General features: G+C 45.4%; 1 non-coding gene across 1 annotated transcript; it reads right to left on the reverse strand.

Moving 5' to 3' along the window:
• Positions 1-16192: 16192 nt before the first annotated feature.
• On the reverse strand, positions 16193-16265 carry TRNAT-UGU (transfer RNA threonine (anticodon UGU)). Its single transcript has one exon. It is a non-coding gene; the product is annotated as a tRNA-Thr (tRNA).
• Between the last annotated feature and the right edge of the window lie 401 nt (positions 16266-16666).

Below are 16666 nucleotides of genomic sequence, written 5' to 3' on the forward strand. Positions count from 1 at the left end.
AGGAGTGTCAGTCAGCACCATCTATACGCCAAGCGACGTGTGTGAAACACTCTTTTATGCGCATGTGTGGCGTCACGTAGCACGTGAACTAATTACGAGCGGGAAGCTGATTATAGTCCCTTGTATACAACCTAACGACACTAAGTCTGCCAGTACGAGACACTCGGTAATGAATAAGGGAAAGAAGTGTGTACATAAGGGCTTGTTTTTCCTTGTGTTGACACAGTATAAATGAGATCTAACAGACAGTACTGCCAAGGAATATAGAGGGAAAGTTATTAGAACCAATGAGATATAAAGAAGAAGAAAGAAAGGTGGGTGAAAAAATAACCAGCCGTGAGCAGGAATCGAGCCTACTATTTCGAATAACGCATTCAGTGCCCAAACCACTGAGCTATCACAGCGGCCTATCTCCTTCCACTTTTTTGGGTTTATATGTGAATATAAATGTAGGAACATCAGTCAGCGCCGTCTATAAGCCAAACGACGAGTGTCAAATACTCTTTTATGCGCATGTGTGGCGTCAGGTAGCACGTGAACTTATTACGAGCCGGCAGCTGATTATTAGTCCCTCGTATACAACCTAATGACACAAAGTCTGCCAGATGGAGACCCTCTTTATAGAATAAGGGAAAGAGGTGTATACCTAAGGGCTTGTTTTTCAGTGTTTTGACACAACACTAATGAGATCTAACAGACAGTAATGCCAAGGAATGTACAGGGGAAGTTATTAGAACAAATGGAACATAAATAAGAAGAAAGAAAATTGGGTGAAAAAATAACGAGCCGTGAGCAGGAATCGAACCTATGACCCTCGAATAACGCGTTCGATGCTCTAACCACTCAGATATCACAGCGGCCTTCCCTCCATCCACTTTTTTGGGTTTATGTGTGATTTTAGAAGTAGGAGTGTCAGTCAGCGCCATCCATAAGCCAAGTGACGAGTGTGAAACACTCTTTTATGCGCATGTGTTTCGTCACATAGCAGGTGAACCTATTACGAGCGGGCAGCTGATTAATAGTCCCTCGTATACAACCTATTTGCACCAAGTCTGCCAGTACGAGACCCTCGTTAATGAATAAGAGAAATAAGTGTATACCTAAGGGCTCGTTTTTCCGTCCTTTGACACAATAATAAGGAGATATAACAGACAGTAATTCCAAGGAATGTGCAGGAGAAGGTATTAAAACCTTTGGAATGTAAATAAAAAGAAAGAAAAGTGGGTGAAAAAATAACCAGCCGTGAGCAGGAATCGAAACTACGACCTCCGAATAACGCGTTCGATGCTTTAACCACTGAGCTATCACAGCGGCCTTTCCTTCATCCACTTTTTTGGGTTTATAATCGAATTTATAACTAGGAGTGTCAGTCAGCGCCATCTATAGGCCAAGTGACGAGTGTGAAACACTCTTTTATGCGCATGTGTGTGTCACGTAGCACGTGAACTAAATACGAGCGGGCAGCTGATTAATAGTCCATTGTATACAACCTAATGTCACTAAATCTGCCAGTACGAGACACTCGGTAATTAATAACGGAAAAAAGTGTATACCTAAAGGCTCGGTTTTCCGTGTTTTGACACAATAATAATGAGATCTAACAGACAGTAATGCCAAGGATTGTACAGGGGAAGTTATTAGAACCAATAGAATGCATATAGGAACAACAAAAGGTGGGTGAAAAAATAACCAGCCGTGAGCAGGAATCGAACCTAGGACCTTCGAATAACGCGTTAAATGCTTTAAACAGTGAGCTATCACAGCGGCCTTCCCTCCATCCACTTTTTTGGGTTTATATTTTAATTTAGAAGTAGGAGTGTCAGTCAGCGCCATCTATACGCCAAGCGCTGTGTGTGAAACACTCTTTTATGCGCATGTGTGGCGTCACATAGCACGTGAACTAATTACGAGCGGGAAGCTGATTAATAGTCCCTTGTATACAACCTAACGACACTAAGTCTGCCAGTACGAGACACTCGGTAATGAATAAGGGAAAGAAGTGTATACATAAGGGCTTGTTTTTCCTTGTGTTGACACAATATTGTCACAGGTAATGGGTATGAGCCATCAACTGTAGGCGGAATCCCTTTGAAGTGAAGAAAGAAGAGGGCTTTTGCGTCCTGGTCTGAGGGCAAGCAAGACGTCGTTTCGTCGCTGTCTGTTATTACGTTCGCGGCACTGGTGGAGGTGCTGGGTAAATGCGCCTTGGCTGCAGATTTTCAGCTGACACACCAAGCTACTTGGAGACAGCTACAGCTCCCACGGCAAGAAGCAGTCGCCGCCTGCGAGGACTATCTCCCGAGTACGGTCCCCTCTCTCAAGACGAGATGGCAACTTCTACTAACAACCAGGCGAGTCAAACCAACGACGCCTATTCTTTTCTCCCGCATGTTTTTCATGCGCCGCAAACACCACGCTCATTTCATGGAGATATTTATGAAGATGTTGACGACTGGCTTGACCACTTCAATCGAGTTGCCAACATCAACGAATGGGATGAAGCTCGCAAGCTGCGGAGAGTTTACTTTGCATTAGAAGACTCTGCCAAAACGTGGTACGAGAATCACGAGGGTTCCTTTGCGACTTGGCATGAGTTCAGCCGACAGTTTATTGATGCGTACCGCAGCACCGAAAGGAAAGAAAGAGCAGAGCAGGCTATCTCGTCTCGGAACCAACGACCCAACGAGAGAGTTTCGATGTTTTTCGAGGACATGCTGCGACTCTTCAAGCGTGCTGACCCTGCAATGTCCGAGGAAAAGAAGGTGCGGCATTTAATGCGTGGGGTAAAAGAGCAGCTCTTCGCCGGACTCGTGCGCAATCCACCGACGACTGTGGCAGAGTTCATAAATGAGGCAAACACAATGGAGCGTACTCTCCAGTATAGGTCGTCACAGTATGAACGCCACGACGTGACCCCTGCTGCATGCTTTATCGGGGCTGACAGCGAGAGGCATGCCCTCGCTGAGTTCATAAGAAGCGTCGTGCGGGACGAGCTGCGCCAACTCCAAGCAGCGGGACCCCAACCACCCGTAAGTGCTTTCACAGACTTAATCCGAAATGAGATCCGACAGGTGGTCACCCCACTCGCGCCAACAAGGCCTGAGGCCCCTGTACTGACTTATGCGGCGGCTCTGCGATCTCCTGCACCACATGGCCTTGATCCCACCATGGGGAGAATGGATCAGGCTAGCCATCGATTCCAGGGCACCTCTTCGACTCCACCACCCGCCTCAAGGTTTCTGAGTGCACCAACTTATCGTTCGTCTGGATCGCGGCAGAACGCCACAAAGGCCAGCGTGTGGCGTACGTCCGATAACCGACCACTCTGCTACCACTGTGGCGAAGCGGGTCACGTCTACCGTAACTGCCAGTACCGCCAACTTGGTCTCCGTGGCTTTCACCCTGATGCTCGCTGCCCGCGTTACGGTGAGCGTCCCCGCGACATTGAAGCGTACCTCACGGGCCAGCAAGCTCCTCGCCTTGGTCAACGCCCCATTTCAAGATCACCATCACCTCGCCGCCCCACGTCACCTAGCATTCCCTCGTCATCTTTTGCTCCTTTCAGAGGCCGGTCACCGAGTCCCCACAGGGGAAACTAGAAACCGCGGCTCCTGGGGGTGAAGCCGCGTCCAAACGAACTGTCAAAGAGCCTCCTTCGACGCAAAGATCCGACGAAGACCGTTCTGACTTTCCAGTCGTTTCCGAAAGTCATAAGACTGTTTCCGCCGACATCACCGTACACGTCGATAATCACGTCGTCACTGCCCTCGTCGACACCGGCGCCGATTATTCAGTTATGAGCAGCACCCTAGCATCCCAACTGAGGAAGGTAACTACCCCTTGGCAAGGACCACCGTTGCGCACGGCAGGGGGCCACCTCGTCACGCCTACTGGAATGTGCACAGCCCGTGTTCGAGTCCATGCTTCGACGTTCACAGGGTCTTTCCTCGTATTACCTGTGTGCTCCCGTCCACTCATTCTGGGGCTGGACTTTCTTCGCGAACACGGCGCAATTATTGACCTACGAGACTTGCAGGTGTCGTTCGAGGACCCGTTTCATCCTGAACCGGAAAACGCCCGCTCATCGAAGGCTGCCCTACGTGTATCCTCCGAATCTGTTACTCTGCCTCCCCGCAGCAGCCTTTTTATCAACGTTGAATGTGACCAAGATGTCTCCGATGCTGTAATTGCAGAAGGAAATTTGTCCCTACTTTTTGCACAACAAATCTGCGTTGCCCGAGGTATTGTTCAGCCCAGCAGAAAGCAGGCTTGCCTATTCGTCACGAATTTCAGCGAGGAGTATCGCCATCTTACCAAACACACTGCGATCGCATACCTTGAGGATATTGCCGACGTCCCTGGTCCCTCAACATTATCTGCTCTTTCGTCGTGCGACGATTCCGCCATGACATTTGCAAGCACTCTGGACGTAAACCAGGGTCTACCGTCTGCACAACGGGAACGTCTTTTGAAGCTACTCGGCTCATTTCGGGACTGCTTCGCTACGACTTCGAAAGTTAACCAAACACCGCTTGCCAAGCATCGTATCATCACCGAGCCTACCGAGAGACCCATTCGACAGCATGCCTACAGGGTCTCGCAAAAAGAACAAGACGTTATACGCCAACAGGTTCAGCAGATGCTCAAGGACGATGTCATCCAGCCATCAACCAGTCCCTGTGCGTCCCTTGTTGTGTTAGTCAAGAAAAAAGATGGTACTCTGCGATTTTGCGTCGACTACCGAAAGTTGAATAAGATCACGAAGAAAGACGTGTATCCTTTACCACGAATAGACGACTCGCTGGACCGCATTCGCAATGCTCGCTACTTTTCTTCCATGGATCTACGCAGCGGCTATTGGCAAATATCTGTTGATGAGCGCGACCGCGAAAAGACCGCCTTCATTACTCCTGACGGACTCTACGAGTTCAAGGTCCTTCCCTTCGGCTTATGCTCGGCACCAGCTACTTTTCAAAGAATGATGGACACGGTTCTTTCTGGCCTAAATTGGCAATCGTGTCTTGTGTACCTTGACGATGTGGTCGTCTTCTCGAACACGTTTGAGCAGCACGTCCAGCGCTTACAGGCAGTTCTTCAAGCGATTCGAACAGCTGGACTTTCTCTCAAACCTGAGAAATGCCACTTTGCATTCGAGGAACTAAAATTTCTTGGTCACGTCGTCAGCCACGCTGGTATACACCCAGACCCTGAGAAAACGAAAGCTGTTGCCGCATTTCCTGTCCCAATGAACAAGCGCGACCTCCGCCGATTTCTGGGATTCTGCGCATATTACAGACGCTTCGTCAAAGGCTTTTCTAAAATCGCTGAACCGCTAAATGAACTTACGAAAGACGGCGTACCGTTTGTTTGGGGTCATGATCAGCATCACGCCTTTGACACGCTACGAAACCATCTCCAAGCCCCACCTGTACTCGGTCACTTTGACGATAACGCTGCCACAGAGCTACACACGGATGCCAGCAACGTCGGACTTGGAGCTGTACTGGTTCAATGGCAAAATGGCGTAGAGCGCGTGATTGCCTATGCAAGTCGAACACTATCATCTGCAGAGAAAAACTACTCTGCAACAGAAAAAGAATGCTTAGCCGTTGTTTGGGCTATAACAAAGTTTCGCCCTTATTTATACGGTCGACCATTCAGGGTAGTTAGCGACCACCATTCTTTATGCTGGCTCGCCAACCTCAAAGACCCTTCCGGTCGTCTAGCACGCTGGAGCCTTCGGCTGCAAGAATTTGACGTTACAGTCATTCACAAGTCAGGACGCAGACACACTGATGCTGACTGTCTCTCGCGTGCACCAATTCGAAGTACGAACGCGGACGTTGAAGAGGACGATACATTCCTTTCCTCTGTGTCAGAAACCGACTTGGCTCAACAACAACGCGACGACATGGAGCTAAGCCCGCTGATTGACTACCTCGAAGGCCGAAAACGCAGCCTTCCTCGAAACTTTGCACGTTCGTTGGCCTCGTTCTGCATCAGGGATGGAGTCCTCTATAAGAAAAATTTCGACCATACCCAGGCTACTTACCTACTGGTTGCGCCGACCTCGCTTCGGGACGATATTTTACATGCTTGTCACGACGAACCATCATCCGGACACCTTGGCTACTCGCGCACATTGGAAAGAATTCGCCGCTCATACTACTGGCCCCGCCTCGCGAAGACAGTCAAGCAGTACGTCCGCACATGCCGCGACTGCCAACGCCGTAAGACTCCGCCTGTCCGACCAGCAGGACTACTACAGCCTATCGCCACGCCGAAGACACCATTCCATCAAATTGGCATTGACTTGCTCGGCTCATTTCCCACCTCTTCATCTGGAAACCGGTGGATTGTGGTTGCCACCGATTATTTAACGCGTTACAGCGAAACAAAGGCCCTGCCCAAAGCTACCGCAGCCGAAATTGCACAGTATTTTGTCACCAGCATCATACTTCGTCACGGAGCGCCAGCTGTGATAATTACTGATCGTGGTACAGCTTTCACCGCAGAGATGCTTCAAGAAGTGCTGAGACTAAGTGGTACAGAACATCGGAAAACCACGGGTTATCACCCCCAAACAAATGGGCTCACTGAACGGTTGAACAAGACCATTGCAGATATGCTGTCAATGTATGTGGCCGTTGATCACAAGAACTGGGATGACATACTCCCTTACGTAACTTTTGCTTACAATACAGCAGTCCAAGAGAGTACAGGTTTCACCCCATTTCGCTTAGTTCATGGTCGAGAGGTCACCACAATGCTCGACGCAATGCTCCTTCCCAACCACTTGAGCATGTTCAACACGGACGCTGCATTGTTCGCTCAACGCGCCGAGGAGGCCCGTCAACTCGCCCGATGCAGTATTCAGGCTCGCCAAACTGCCGACGCACACCGATACAACCTTACACACCGAGAGGTTACCTTCCAACCAGGCGATGAAGTTTGGGTGTGGACTCCCATCCGACAGCGTGGTCACTCTGAAAAGTTGCTTCGGCGCTACTTCGGCCCTTACAAAGTTCTGCGCCGACTCAGTGACGTTACGTATGAAGTTCTCCCTGAGGGCGCCTCAAGACGTTCCCGTCGGTTTCCACAAAGTGACGTGGTGCACGTGTCAAGACTCAAGCCATATTTCTCGCGTCATCCATCGAACGTGGACTAACTTACCATCCAATGACTATTTTTTGTCTCTTTGGTTTTTTATTGTCTTGTGTACTTACTCCTTTCTTTATTGAGTACTTCTAGGACGCCAGCCCATTTTTATTTCTCCCTTACGACGGAGTCGTTGGGTTCCATGGTAGCATCTTTTCTTTCTCTTTTTTTTCTCATCGCTCATTACCAGCATCGAGCCGATGCTTTTCGAGGAGAGAGAGTAATGTCACAGGTAATGGGTATGAGCCATCAACTGTAGGCGGAATCCCTTTGAAGTGAAGAAAGAAGAGGGCTTTTGCGTCCTGGTCTGAGGGCAAGCAAGACGTCGTTTCGTCGCTGTCTGTTATTACGTTCGCGGCAATATTAATGAGATCTAACAGACAGTACTGCCAAGGAATATAGAGGGGAAGCTATTAGAACCGATGGGATATAAAGAAGAAGAAAGAAAGGTGGGTGAAAAAATAACCAGCCGTGAGCTGGAACCGAGCCTACTATTTCGAATAACGCATTCAATGCCCTAACCACTGAGCTATCACAGCGGCCTATCTCCTTTCACTTTTTTGGGTTTATATGTGAATATAAATGTAGGAACATCAGTCAGCGCCATCTATAAGCCAAACGACGAGTGTGAAATACTCTTTGATGCGCATGTGTGGCGTCAGGTAGCACGTGAACTTATTACGAGCCGGCAGCTGATTATTAGTCCCTCGTATACAACCTATTGACACAAAGTCTGCCAGATGGAGACCCTCTTTAATGAATAAGGGAAAGAGGTGTATACCGAAGGGCTTGTTTTTCAGTGTTTTGACACAACATTATTGAGATCTAACAGACAGTGTTGCCAAGCAATGTACAGGGGAAGTTATTAGAACAAATGAAATGTAAATAAGAAGAAATAAAAGTGGGTGAAAAAATAACAAGCCGTGAGAAGGAATCGAACCTACGACCTCCGAATAACGCGTTCGATGCTTTAGCCACTGAGCTATCACAGCGGCCTTCCCTCCATCAACTCTTTTGGGTTTATATGTGAATTTAGAAGTAGGAGTGTCAGTCAGCGCCATCGATAAGCCAAGTGACGAGTGTGAAACACTCTTCTATGCGCATGTGTGGCATCACGTAGCACGTGAACCTATTACGAGCGGGCAGCTGATTATTAGTCCCTCGTACACAATCTAATGACACCATGTCTGCCAGTACGAGACCCTAGTTAATTAATAACGGAAAGAAGTGTATACCTAAAGGCTCGTTTTTCCGTGTTTTGGCACAAGATTAATGAGATCTAACCAACAGTAATGCTAAGGAATGTACAAGGGATGTTATTAGAACCAATGAAATGTAAATAAGAAAAAAGAAAAGTGGGTGAAAAATTGACCAGCCATGAGCAGAAATCGAACCTACGACCTTCGAATAACACGTTCGATGCTCTAACCACTGAGCTATCAGAGTGGCCTTTCCTTCATCCACTTTTTTGGGTTTATATGCGAATTTATAACTAGGAGTGTTTGTCAGCGCCAACTATAAGCCGAGTGACGAGTGTGAAACACTCTTTTATGTGAATGAGTGGCGTCACGTAGCACGTGAAGTTATTACGAACGGGCAGCTGATTAATATTCCCTCGTATACAACCTAATGACACCAAGTCTGCCAGTACGAGACCGTCGTTAATTAATACGGGAAAGAAGTGTATACCTGAAGGCTCGTTTTTCCGTGTTTTGACACAAAATTAATGAGATCCTAGAAACAGTAATGCCAAGGAATATACAGGGGAAGTTATTAGAACAATTGGGATAAAAAATAAGAAGAAAGAAAGGTGGGTGAAAAAAGAACGAGCCGTGAGCAGAAATCGAACCTACGACCTTCGAATAGCGCATTCGATGCTATAACCACTGAGCTATCACAACGGCCTTCTCTCCATTCACTTTTTTGGGTTTATATTGAATTTAGAAATAGGAGTGTCAGCAGCGCAATCTATAGGCCAAGCGACGAATGTGTGCCGTCACGTAGCACGTGAACTTATTACGAGCGGGCAGCTGATTAACAGTCCATCGTATACAACCAAATGACACCAACTCTGCCAGTACGAGACCGTCGTTAATTAATACGGGAAAGAAGTGTATACCTAAAGGCTCGTTTTTCCGTGTTTTGACACAAAATTAATGAGATCTAAGAAACAGTAATGCCAAGGAATATACAGGGGAAGTTATTAGAACAATTGGGATAAAAATAAGAAGAAAGAAAGGTGGGTGAAAAAATAACCAGCCGTGAGCAGGAATCGAATCTACGACCTTCGAATAACGCGTTCGATGCTCTAACCACTGCGCTATCACAGCGGCCTTCCCTCCATCCACTTTTTGGGGTTTATATTTTAATTTAGAAGTAGGAGTGTCAGTCAGCGCCATCTATACGCCAACCGACGTTTGTGAAACACACTTTTATGTGCATGTGTGGCGTCACGTAGCAGGCGAACCTATTACGAGCGGGCAGCTGATTAATAGTCCCTCGTATACAACCTAAATACACCAAGTCTTCCAGTACGAGACCCTCGTTAATAAATAAGAGTAAGAAGTGTATACCTAAGGGCTCGTTTTTCCGTCCTTTGACACAATAATAATGAGATCTAACAGACAGTAATGCCAAGGAATGTACAGGAGAAGTTATTGGAACCAATGGATTGTAAATAAGGTCAAAGAAAAGTGGGTGAAAGGGTAACCAGCCGTGGGCAGGAATCGAACCTACGATCTTCGAATAACGCGTTCTAGGCTCTAACTACTGAGCTATCACAGCGGCCTTCCCTCCATCAACGTTTTTGGGTTTATAGGTGAATTTAAAAGTAGGAGTGTCAGTCAGCGCCATCGATAAGCCAAGTGACGAGTGTGAAACACTTTTCTATGTGCATGTGTGGCATCACGTAGCACGTGAACCTATTACGAGCGGGCAGCTGATTATTAGTCCCCCGTACACAATCTAATGACACCAAGTCTGCCAGTACGAGACCCTAGATAATTAATAACGGAAAGAAGTGTATACCTAAATGCTCGTTTTTCTGTGTTTTGGCACAAAGTTAATGAGATTTAACCGCAAGTAATGCTAAGGAATGTACAGGGGAAGTTATTAGAACCAATGGAATGTAAATAAGAAGGAAGAATTGTGGGTGAAAAAATAACCAGTTTTGAGCAGGAATCGAACCTACGACCTTTGAATAACGCGTTCGATGCTCTAACCACTGCGCTACCCAAGCGGCCTTCCCTCCGTCCACATTTTTGGGTTTATATTTTAATTTAGAAGTAGGAGTGTCAGTCAGCGCCATCTATACGCCAGGCGACGTGTGTGAAACACACTTTTATGCGCATGTGTGGCGTCACGTAGCACGTGAACTAATTACGAGCAGGAAGCTGAATAATAGTCCCTTGTATACAACCTAACGACACTAAGTCTGCCAGTACGAGACACTCGGTAATGAATAAGGGAAAGAAGTGTATACATAAGGGCTTGTTTTTCCTTGTGTTGACACATTATAAATGAGATCTAACGGACAATACTGCCAGGGAATATAGAGGGGAAGTTATTAGAACCAATGGGAATATAAAGAAGAATAAAGAAAGGTGGGTGAAAAAATAACCAGCCGTGAGCAGGAACCGAGCCTACTATTTCGAATAACGCATTCGATGCCCTAACCACTGAGCTATCACAGCGGCCTATCTCCTTCCACTTTTTTGGGTTTATATGTGAATATAAATGTAGGAACATCAGTCAGCGCCATCTATAAGCCAAACGACGAGTGTGAAATACTCTTTTATGCGCAAGTGTGGCGTCATGTAGCACGTGAACTTATTACGAGCCGGCAGCTGATTATTAGTCCCTCGTATACAACCTAATGACACAAAGTCTGCCAGATGGAGACCCTCTTTAATGAATAAGAAGAGGTGTATACCTAAGGGCTTGTTTTTCCGTCCTTTGACACAACAATATTGAGATCTAACAGACAGTGTTGCCAAGGAATGTACAGGGGAAGTTATTAGAACAAATGGAATGTAAATGAGAAGAAATAAAAGTGGGTGAAAAATAACAAGCCGTGAGAAGGAATCGAACCTACGACCTCCGAATAACGCGTTCGATGCTTTAGCCACTGAGCTATCACAGCGGCCTTCCCTCCATCAACTCTTTTGGGTTTATATGTGAATTTAGAAGTAGGAGTGTCAGTCAGCGCCATCAATAAGCCAAGTGACGAGTGTGAAACACTCTTCTATGCGCATGTGTGGCATCACGTAGCACGTGAACCTATTACGAGCGGGCAGCTGATTATTAGTCCCTCGTATACAATCTAATGACACCAAGTATGCCAGTACGAGACCCTAGTTAATTATTAACGGAAAGAAGTGTATACCTAAAATCTCGTTTTTCCGTGTTTTGGCACAAAATTAATGAGATCTAACCGACAGTAATGCTAAGGAGTGTACATGAATTGTTATTAGAACCAATGAAATGTAAATAAGAAGAAAGAAAAGTGGGTGAAAAATTGACCAGCCGTGAGCAGAAATCGAACCTACGACCTTCGAATAACACGTTCGATGCTCTAACCACTGAGCTATCACAGTGGCCTTTCCTTCATCCACTTTTTTGGGTTTATATGCGAATTTATAACTAGGAGTGTCAGTCAGCGCCAACTATAAGCCGAGTGACGAGTGTGAAACACTCTTTTATGTGCATGTGTGGCGTCACGTAGCACGTGAACTTATTACGAACGGGCAGCTGATTAATATTCCCTCGTATACAACCTAATGACACCAAGTCTGCCAGTACGAGACCCTAGTTAATTAATAACGGAAAGAAGTGTATACCTAAAGGCTCGTTTTTCCGTGTTTTGGCACAAAATTAATGAGATCTAACCGACAGTAATGCTAAGGAGTGTACAGGGGATGTTATTAGAACAAATGAAATGTAACTAAGAAGAAAGAAAAGTGGGTGAAAAATTGACCAGCCGTGAGCAGAAATCGAACCTACGACCTTCGAATAACACGTTCGAGGCTCTAACCACTCAGATATCACAGCGGCCTTCCCTCCATCCAATTTTTTGGGGTTTATGTGTGAATTTAGAAGTAGGAGTGTCAGTCAGCGCCATCCATAAGCCAAGTGACGAGTGTGGAACACTCTTTTATGCGCATGTGTGGCGTCACGTAGCAGGTGAACCTATTACGAGCGGGCAGCTGATTAATAGTCCCTCGTATACAACCTAATTACACCAAGTCTGCCAGTACGAGACCCTCGTTAATGAATAAGAGAAAGAAGTGTATACCTAAGGGCTCGTTTTTCCGTCCTTTGACACAATAATAATGAGATCTAACAGACAGTAATGCCAATGAATGCACAGGAGAAGTTATTGGAACCAATGGATTGTAAATAAGGTGAAAGAAAAGTGGGTGAAAGCGTAACCAGCCGTGGGCAGGAATCGAACCTACGATCTTCGAATAACGCGTTCGATGCTTTAACCACTGAGCTATCACAGCGGCCTTCCCTCCATCAACGTTTTTGGGTTTATAGGTGAATTTCAAAGTAGGAGTGTCAGTCAGCGCCATCGATAAGCCAAGTGACGAGTGTGAAACACTCTTCTATGCGCATGTGTGGCATCACGTAGCACGTGAACCTATTGCGAGCGGGCAGCTGATTATCAGTCCCCCGTATACAATCTAATGACACCAAGTCTGCCAGTACGAGACCCTAGTTAATTAATAACGGAAAGAAGTGTGTACCTAAATGCTCGTTTTTCCGTGTTTTGGCACAAAGTTAATGAGATCTAACCGCAAGTAATACTAAGGAATGTACAGGGGAAGTTATTAGAACCAATGGAATGTAAATAGGAAGAAAGAAAAGTGGGTGAAAAATTGACCAGCCGTGAGCAGAAATCGAACCTACGACCTTCGAATAACACGTTCGATGCTCTAACCACTGAGCTATCACAGTGGCCTTTCCTTCATCCACTTTTTTGGGTTTATATGCGAATTTATAACTAGGAGTGTCAGTCAGCGCCAACTCTAAGCCGAGTGAAGAGTGTGAAACACTCTTTTATGTGCATGTGTGGCGTCACGTAGCACGTGAACTTATTACGAACGGGCAGCTGATTAATATTCCCTCGTATACAACCTAATGACACCAAGTCTGCCAGTACGAGACCGTCGTTAATTAATACGGGAAAGAAGTGTATACCTAAAGGCTCGTTTTTCCGTGTTTTGACACAAAATTAATGAGATCTAAGAAACAGTAATGCCAAGGAATATACAGGGGAAGTTATTAGAACAATTGGAATAAAAATAAGAAGAAAGAAAGGTGGGTGAAAAAAGAACGAGCCGTGAGTAGAAATCGAACCTACGACCTTCGAATAGCGCATTCCATGCTATAACCACTGAGCTATCACAACGGCCTTCACTCCATTCACTTTTTTGGGTTTATATGTGAATTTAGGAATAGGAGTGTCACCAGCGCCATCTATAGGCCAAGCGACACATGTGTGCCGTCACGTAGCACGTGAACCTATTACGAGCGGGCAGCTGATTATTAGTCCCTCGTATACAACCTAATGACACCAAGTCTGCCAGATTGAGACCCTCTTTAATGAATAAGGGAAAGAGGTGTATACCAATGGCTTGTTTTTCAGTGTTTTGACACAATATTAATGAGATCTATCAGGCAGTGTTGCCAAGGGATGTACAGGGGAAGTTATTAGAACAAATTGAATGTAAATAAGAAGAAAGAAAAGTGGGTGAAATAATAACCAGCCGTGAGCAGAAATCGAACCTACGACCTCCGAATAACGCGTTCGATGCTTTAACCACTGAGCTATCACAGCGGCCTTCCCTCGATCAACTTTTTTGGGTTTATATGTGAATTGAGAAGTAGGAGTGTCAGTCAGCGCCATCGATAAGGCAAGTTACGAGTGTGAAACACTCTTCTATGCGCATGTGTGGCGTTACGTAGCACGCGAACTTATTACGAGCGGGCAGCTGATTATTTGTCCCTCGTATACAACCCAATGACACCAAGTCTGTCAGAACGAGACCCTCTTTAATGAATAAGGGAAAGAGGTGTATACCTAAGGGCTTGTTTTTCAGTGCTTTGACACAACATTAATGAGATCTAACAGACAATAATGCCAAGGAATGTACAGGGGAAGTTATTAGAACAAATGGAATGTAAATAAGAAGAAAGAAAAGGGGGTGAAAAAATAACCATCCGTGAGCAGGAATTGAAGCTAGGATCTTCGAATAACGCGTTCTATTCTCTAACTACTGAGCTATCACAGCGGCATTACCTCCATCCACTTCATTGGTTTTAATGTGAATTTAGAAGTGGGAGTGTCAGTCAGCGTCATCTATAAGCCAAGTGACGAGTATGAAACACTCTTTTATGCGCATGTGTGGCGTCACTTAGCACGTGAACATATTACGAGCGGGCAGCTGATTAATAGTCCCTCGTATACAACCTAATGACACGAAGACTGCCAGTACGAGACAGTCGTTAATTATTAAGGGAAAGAAGTGTATACCTAAAGGCTTGTTTTTCCGTGTTTTGACACAAAATTATTGAGATCTTACCGACAGTAATGCTAAGGAATGTACAGGGGAAGTTATTAGAACCAATGAAATCTAAGTAAGAAGAAAGAAAAGTGGGTGAAAAAATGACCAGCCGGGAGCAGAAATCAAACCTTTTACCTTCAAATAACGGGTTCGATGCTTTAACCACTGAGCTATCATGTCGGCCTTCCCTCCAACCACTTTTTTGGGTTTATATGTGAACTTAGAAGTAGGAGTGTAATTCAGCGCCATCTATGAGCCAAGCGACGAGTGTGAAACACTCTTTTATGCGCATGTGTGGCGTCACGTAGCACGTGAACTTATTATGAGCGGGCAGATGATTAATAGTCCCTCGTATATATCCTAATGACACCAAGTCTGCTAGTACGAGACCGTCGTTAATTAATAAAGGAAAGAAGTGTATACCTAAAGGCTCGTTTTTCCGAGTTTTGACACAAAATTAATGAGATCTAACAGACAGTAATGCTATGGAATGTACAGGGGAAGTTATTAGAACCAAGAGAATGTAAATAAGAAGAAAGAAAAGTGGGTGAAAAAATGACCAGCCGTGAGCAGGAATCGAGCCTAGGATCTTCGAATAACGCGTTCTATGCTCTTACTACTGAGCTATCACAGCGGCCTTTCCTTCATCCACCTTTAGGGTTTAATTGTGAATTTAGAAGTTGTAGTGTCAGTCAGCGCCATCTATAAGCCAAGTGACGAGCGTGAAACACTCTTTTATGCGCATGTGTGGCGTCACGTAGCAGGTGAACTTATTACGAGCGGGCAGCGAATTAATAGTCCCTCGTATACAACCTAATTACACCAAGTCTGCCAGTACGAGACCCTCGTTAATGACTAAGAGAAAGAAGTGTATACCTAAGGGCTTGTTTTTTGTGTTTTGACACAATATTAATGATATCTAACAGACAGTAATGCCAAGGAATATACAGGAGAAGTTAGTGGAACCAATAGATTTTAAATAAGAAGAAAGAAAAGTTGGTGAAAAGGTAACCAGCCGTGAGCGGAAATCGAACCTACGATCTTCGAATAACGCGTTCTATGCTCTAACTACTGAGCTATCAGAGCGGCATTACATCCAACAACTTTTTGGGTTTATATGTGAATTTAGAAGTAGGAGTGTAAGTCAGTGCCATCTATAGGCCAAGAGACGAGTGTGAAACACTCTTTTATGCGCATGTGTGGCGTCACGTAGCACGTGAACCTATTACGAGCCAGCAGCTTATTATTAGTCCCTCGTATACAACCTAATGACACCAAGTCTGCCAGAACGAGACCCTCTTTAATGAATAAGGGAAGGAGGTGTATACCTAAGGGCTTGTTTTTCAGTGTTTTGACAGAACATTATTGTGATCTAACAGACAGTGTTGCCAAGGAATGTACAGGGGAAGTTATTAGAACCAATGGAATGTAAATAAGAAGAAAGAAAAATGGGTGAAAAAATAACCAGCCGTGAGCAGGAATCGAACCTACGACCTCCGAATAACAAGTTCGATGCTTTAACCACCGAGCTATCACAGCGGCCTTCCCTCCATTAACTTTTTTGGGTTTATATGTGTATTTAAAGTAGGAGTGTAAGTCAGCGCCATCTATAAGCCAAGCGACGAGTGTGAAACACTCTTTTATGCGCATGTGTTCCGTCACGTAGCACGTGAACTAATTACGAGTGGGCAGCTGATTAATAGTCCCTCGTATACAACCTAATGACACCAAGTCTGCCAGTACGAGACCCTCGTTTATGAACAAGGGAAGGAGGTGTATACGTAAGGGCTCGTTTCTCTGTGTTTTGACACAATAATAATGAGATCTAACAGACAGTAATGCCAAGGAATGTGCAGAGGAAGTTATTAAAACCAATAAAATGTAAGTATAAAAAAGAAAAGTGGGTGAAAAAATAACCAGCCGAGAGCAGGAATCGAACC

This window comes from Rhipicephalus microplus, chromosome 6, assembly GCF_043290135.1.
Source record: "Rhipicephalus microplus isolate Deutch F79 chromosome 6, USDA_Rmic, whole genome shotgun sequence".
Classification (NCBI taxonomy): domain Eukaryota; kingdom Metazoa; phylum Arthropoda; class Arachnida; order Ixodida; family Ixodidae; genus Rhipicephalus; species Rhipicephalus microplus.